General features: G+C 43.2%; 1 non-coding gene across 1 annotated transcript; it reads right to left on the bottom strand.

Moving 5' to 3' along the window:
• Positions 1 to 3,629: 3,629 nt before the first annotated feature.
• trnaf-gaa (transfer RNA phenylalanine (anticodon GAA)) lies at positions 3,630 to 3,702 on the bottom strand. Its single transcript has one exon. It is a non-coding gene; the product is annotated as a tRNA-Phe (tRNA).
• Positions 3,703 to 6,600: the final 2,898 nt, after the last annotated feature.

A 6,600-nucleotide genomic window follows, 5' to 3' on the forward strand; every position in this document is an offset into this window, starting at 1 on the left:
GAAAACACTCACGACGATTCCAGGTCATGAAATATACGTAATAAAACCTTTCAGCTGAAAGAATAGCATTAATGACAGGTGTGGTACCCAGAATGCTCAGCGGTCTAGAATCCGCCCTATCTGTGACAGGAGCGGGGCGCGCAGGCGCAGTAGAGACAGCTCTGTCAGCAGCTGGAGCTGCGGGTTCGGAGTTGGAGCGGGATATTCACAAAGTGCGAGAAGACTTTGCGGGCTCACACAGCTGGAGCAGGGCCTCAGGGCCACAATAAGATGGAACAATCCCGTCTGTATCCCTGCGGATGGCGGTGATGAAGCTTTTCCCGGTGAGGCTTCCCGTAACGGCGTCTATAAATGGATAAGAATTGGGGACTGGGCAGGGAGCGTCTCTAAATGAATAAAATTTGGGTCCTGGTCAGGGAGCGTCTGTAAATGGATAAGAATTGGGGACTGGGCAGGGAGTGTCTCTAAATGAATAAAATTTGCGTACTGGTCAGGAAGCATCTGAAATGGATAAGAATTGGGGACTGGGCAGGGATTGTCAATAATTGAATAAGAGTTGGAGACTGGGCAGGGAGCGTCTCTAAATGAATAAGATTTGGGTACTGGGCAGGGAGCGTTATAAATGCTTAAGAATTGGGGACTGGTTAGGGAGCGTTTTTTTATCCGTTCGTGGGATGTGGGCGTCGCTGGCTCGATCTCAGCTCGAGTAATGTTTCCAGTTCTGGGCACCAGGCTTTAGAAAGGACATGAAAGCTTCTGAGACAGTTCAGAGGGGATTTACTAGAATGATCCCAGAGATGCGGGGTGTCAGTTCTCTGGACAGGCTGGTGAAGCTGGGATTGTTCTCTTCAGAGTAGAGAAGGTTAAGGGAAGATTTAATAGAGGTGTTCAGAATCATGAAGGATTTTCATCGGGTAGAGAGGGAGAAATTGTTTCCACTGTCCTGGGGGTCAGTAACCAGAGGACACAGATTTAAAATATTTGGCCAAAAATGTAAAGGGGAGGTGAGGAGAGATCTTTTTACCCAGTAACTGATTCGGATTTTGAATGAATTGTCTGACAGGGTGGTGGAAACAGATTCAATTATAACTTTCATAAAGGAATTGGACAAATATTTCAAAGTGAAATTCTCCAGGATGATGGGGAAATAGGCAGGGGGTTGGACTAATTGCATCTTTTTGTTAGAGAGTCAGCAGAGGCACAATGGGGCCGAATGGCCTCCTTCTGTGTTGTATGATTCTATGACCATAACAACGAGGAGCAGGAGTCGGCAAGTCAGCCCCTCGAGCCTGCTCTGCCATTCAATACAATCAAGGCTGATCTCATCACAGCAGTTCTTGTTTCTTGCCAGTAGATGTCACCTCACTCCAAGACAGTGAAGTTTACAAATCGGAGAGAGACACAACAGGAAAGAATTGTTCACATTATAGTGAATGTATGGGATTTAGAAATACTAGGAGTGGAGACGAGTTATTACTTGTCTGCTCGATCCCCATTGCCCTGTAAAATTATTTCCTTCAAGTGCCCATCCAAATTCCTTTTGTAATCATCGATTGTCTCCATTTCCACCGCCCTCGTGGGCAGCGAGTTACAGATCATCAACAATCAGTGTAAAAACGTTCTTGCGCACATTCCCCCTGTATCTCCTGTCCAAAACCTTTAATCTGTGTCCCCTTGTCCTTGTACCAATAGTTAACGGGAACAATGTTTCCTTGCCAACTTATTTAAAACTGTCATAGCCGAAAACACATCTATCAATTCTCCCCTCACTCTCTGATACAGGCAGAACAACACTAGCTTTTCCAACCTAACGTTGTAACTAAAATCCCCCATCCCTGGATCCATTCTGGTCAATCGCCTCTGCGTCCTCTCAAGGACCTTCACATTCTTTCTAAAGTCTGCTGAACAGAACTGGAAGCAACACTCCAATTGGGGCATAACCAGAGTTTTATAATGATTCAGCATAACTTCCCTGCTTTTGTGCTCAATGCCTCTTTTTATAAAGCCCAAGATCCCATATGCTTTGCGAACCACTCTCGCAATATGTCTTGCCACCTTCAAAGATTGATGCACATGAACCCCAAGTCCCTCTATTCCAGCACACTCTTTAGAACTGTGCCATTAAGTATATATTGCCTCTCCCTTTTCCTTCTGCCAAAATCCATCACCTCACACTTGTCACTATTAAATTCCATCTGCCACCTTTCTGCCCATTCTGCTAGCCTATCACTGTCCTTTTGCAGGCAGTTCATATCATCCTCACTGTTTGCCACTCCTCCAGGTTTGGTGTCATCGGTATATTTTGAGATTCTACTCAATATTCCAAGATCCAAGTCATTTACCTTTAGCAAAAAAAGCAGTGGTTCTAGCACTGACCCTTGGGGAACACCACTGTCGACTATCCTCCAGTCTGACAAAGAACCATTTAATAAGACTCGCTATTTTATGTCCTGAAACAATTTTCAATCAAATTGGACACTGACCCTCCTATACCACTAACCTCAAATTTGTTAACCGCCCTTTTACGTGGTACCTTGTCAAACGCTTCCTTAAAATCCATATAAACAACATCCACTGCATTCCCTTCATCAACCTGCTCTGTTAGTTCCTCACAAAATGCAGTTAGATTGGTCAAGCATGAACTTCCATTTTTAAATCCATGCTCACTCTCCTTAATTAACTCAAACCTCTGAAAGTGACTGTTGATTTTTTACCCTGATTATTCTTTCTAAAACCTTACCCACCACTGCTGTTAATCTAACTGGCCTGTAGTTAGCCGGACTGTCCTTCCACCGTTTCTTGAATAAGGGCGTCGCATTTGCCACTGTTTAATCCTCTGGCACCTCCGCCGTATCCAGGGAAGATTGGAAGATTGTAGCAAACTCTTCCATTATCTGCATCCGCATTTCCTTTCGCAACCTGGGATGCAAGCCATCCAGACCAGGTGATTTATCTACCCTAAGCACAGCCAGCCTTTTTAGTACCTCCCTCTCTCAATTTGTACCCTCTCCATTGCCTCTACTCTCTTCACTTCTACTGATATTTTGTCAAATTCCACTTCCTCAGTGATCACTGATACAAAGTACTCATTAAGTAGATTAACATTGCCCTGCACCTCGAAGCTTATATTATCCTTTTTGTCCCGAATAGGCGCGACTCAACTTCTTACTACCCACTTATCATTTACATGCTGCTCGAAGATTTTTGGGTTCCCTTTCATGTTGACTGCCAGTCTATTCTCATCGAAATACAGAAGAAGCAAGTATATAGGATATATAAATTTCCCATCCTTGATGAGGTGGAACTTTTTTATGTTGTGGGTGGCAATGACTTGGCCCACGAGTGTGGTGGAAGCAGAGACAATCAATGATTTGAAAAGGAAATTGGATGGATACTTGAAGGAAAGAAACTTGCAGGAGGAAAGGGATCGAGTTGGTGAGTGGAACTGACCAGATTGTTTCGGGGAGAGCCAGCATGGACGTGATAGGCCAAATGACGACCTTCTGTGCTGTAAATGGCACTGTGTTGTTTCTCAAAATCAATCCACTGGTGCTTGATAAATAATTTCAAAGTAAATTGTGCAACTGGGAAATCAGAACCAAGGCAAGGGACGCATAAGGAAGCAAAACTGCTGAAACCCAGGATTAAACCAGGGACCTTTAGATCTTCAGTCTAACGCTCTCCCAACTGAGCTATTTCAGCGCTACGTTAACAGTGGCTTGGTGTCCTTGTTTTGGAAGAAAATACATACATTCAAGTTTTCCAAAAAATTAAAGAACACAACATGTGAGTAATATTCCCCATTGCTTTCTCAGTACTGATGGATTGTGAAGCGGGAGACAGCCAGAAGTGCCACTGAGCCGCACAGACCCCGAGCTGAGAATGAAATGAGATAACATTCAATCTTTCATAGTGAGATGCTGCAGAGAGGTAAGAGTCCTGAATCAAAGCGAGACTCGCTCATTTCAAACACTCCCTGTACTCTCTGCTCATGAAGCCTTAAAAAAGGGAAAAACAGAATGGCACTCAGACTCGCAACCCTGCCATTAAAAGTCTCATGTTCGACTGACAGAACTGTCACTTCGACTCGCTCTCTTGTTGGATGGATGCAACTCCAACGCTGGGGTGGCATTCAATTCCTCCCTTGGGTCCACATGTCAGACTGAGTTCCATGTTATAGACTCAAGCCAAGGAAATCTGCTCAGTTCCAAAACTATCAGCGAATTGAAGCTGATTACGATCAACATCATCAGAGGTCAGAACTACCAGGTGAAAGAAGACACTCTCAAGAAGGATCCACAATTATTCAAAGGCATCGACAAAGTGAAAAACAAGAAAATCGATGAGTCAATGCAAGCCAAACAACAGAAACACTGAAGAATTCCATTTAATTCCAGAACCCAGTCCTGTTGTTTTTGGAGTCAGGTCACAATTAATACAACAACTTTATATTCCCACTTGGTTATCTGCACATTTAGTTAATTACAATTTTGTCGAAAAACTCTTTGAATCCAGTTGTCTGGTCCTCAAGCCAGCTCCATGTGGAAGTCAATTCCACCTTCTGCAAGGCTGACACCAATAGATAACCTTAATCTAAAAATATCAGCAGACCAGGGCTCGTCCGGGACTTGAACCCAGGATTGCTCGCATGGCAATTAACCATACTTCCTAAACGAGAATCATACCCCTAGACCAACGAGTCACTGACAGGTCAGGTTTTATTAGCTCCTGTGGAATTTCACTGGAACCCCCCCCCCCCCCCCCCCAGTCAATCATCCATTTTTTTTCAGATCAGAGCAACATCCTTCAAATGCTGAAATAAAAACAGAAAGTGTTGGAAATGTTCAGCAGCTCTGGCAGCATCTGTGCTGAGAGGAACACAGTTAACGTTTCTGGGCACTCACCTTTTCTTTCAGCCTTCCTTTCAGACTGCTTCTGTCCATCCAATCTCACTTTCTATTCTCTCCACATTCTCACCATTCACTACGTTACTACATTTTTCATGAATTCCTCATTTCTTTTATTAATGACAATTTTGTATTTCTGGCCTTTGCTTCAGACACCACAACAAGTGGAATCATGTCTCCATCTACCCAATCAAACCACTTCGCTGTCTCCTCACATTGCAATGTTTCTTTAACCCTGACAGACTGTGGAGTTTCTGCTGCTTGATTGCAGTTCTTGCTTCCCGCCAGTAGATGTCACCTCACTCCAATCCAGTGATGTTTACAAATCTGAGAGAGACACAACAGGAAATAATTGTTCACATTATAGTGAATGTGTGGGATTTAGAAATACTAGGAGTGGAGACGAGTTATTATTGCACTCTGCTATTACATCTTTTATAATGGACTCCAGCATTTTCCCAACGACCGATGTCAGGCTAACCGGTATATAATTCGCTGTTTTCTTTCTGCCTCTTTTTTTTAAATAGTGGAGTTACATTAACTACCGTCCAATCCATTGGAACTGTTCCAGAGTCGATAGAATTTTGAAAAAAGACCAGAAATGCATCTGCTATTTCAAGGGCCACTTCCTTAAGTACTCTGGGATGCAGATTATCAGGCCCTGGGGATTTATCGGCCTTCAATCCCATCAATTTCCCAAACATTCCCTACTAATACTGATTTCATACAGTTCCTCCTTCCCACGAGACCCTATGTTCCCCAACATTTCTGGGAGGTAATTTGTATCCTCCTTTGTGAAGACAGATCTAAAGTATGTATTTAATTGGTCTGCCATTTCTTTGTTCCCCATTATAAATTCCCCCGTTTCTGACTGTAAGGGGCCCACATTTGTCTTCACTAATCTTTTTCTCTACACATATCTGTAGAAGCTTTTACAGTCAGATTTTATGTTATCTGCAAGATTACTCTCATACTCAATTTTCCCCTTCTTAATCAATCCTTTTGTCCTCCTCTGCGAAATTCCAAATTGCTCACAATCTTCAGGTTTGCTGCTTGATCTGGCCATTTTATATTTCACCTCCTTGGATCTAATACTTTCCTTAATTTCTTTTGTTAGCCAAAGTTGAGCCACCCTTCCTGTTTTACTTTTGCACAGAGAGGAATGAACAATTGTTGTAATTCATCCATGCACTCTTTAAATGCTAGCCATTGCCTATCCACTGTCAACCCTTTAAGTAACGTTCCCCAATCTATCATAGCCAACTCCCTCCTCATACCTTCATAGTTTCCTTTGTTTAGATTCAGGACCCGAGTCTCGGTATCAACTCTCTCACTCTCCATCTGAATGAAGAATGTTATCATATTATGGGCGCACTTCCCCAAGGGACCCCAAACAACAAGATTGTTAACTAATCCTTTCTCATTACACAATACCCAGACTAGGATGGCCTGTTCTCTAGAGGTGTCATACACCTCTATCAATTCTCCACTCAATTTCCTTTGATATAGGCTGAATAATCCTCGCTTTTCCAACCTAACCTTGTAACTAAAATCCCCCATCCCTGGATCCATTCTGGTAAATCGCCTCTGCGTCCTCACAAGGACCCTCACATTCTTTCTAAAGTCTGCTGAGCAGAACTGGAAGCAACACTCCAATTGGGGCCCAACCAGAGTTTTAAAATGGTTCAGCAGA

This window comes from Heterodontus francisci, unplaced genomic scaffold, assembly GCF_036365525.1.
Source record: "Heterodontus francisci isolate sHetFra1 unplaced genomic scaffold, sHetFra1.hap1 HAP1_SCAFFOLD_50, whole genome shotgun sequence".
In the NCBI taxonomy this organism is placed as follows: domain Eukaryota; kingdom Metazoa; phylum Chordata; class Chondrichthyes; order Heterodontiformes; family Heterodontidae; genus Heterodontus; species Heterodontus francisci.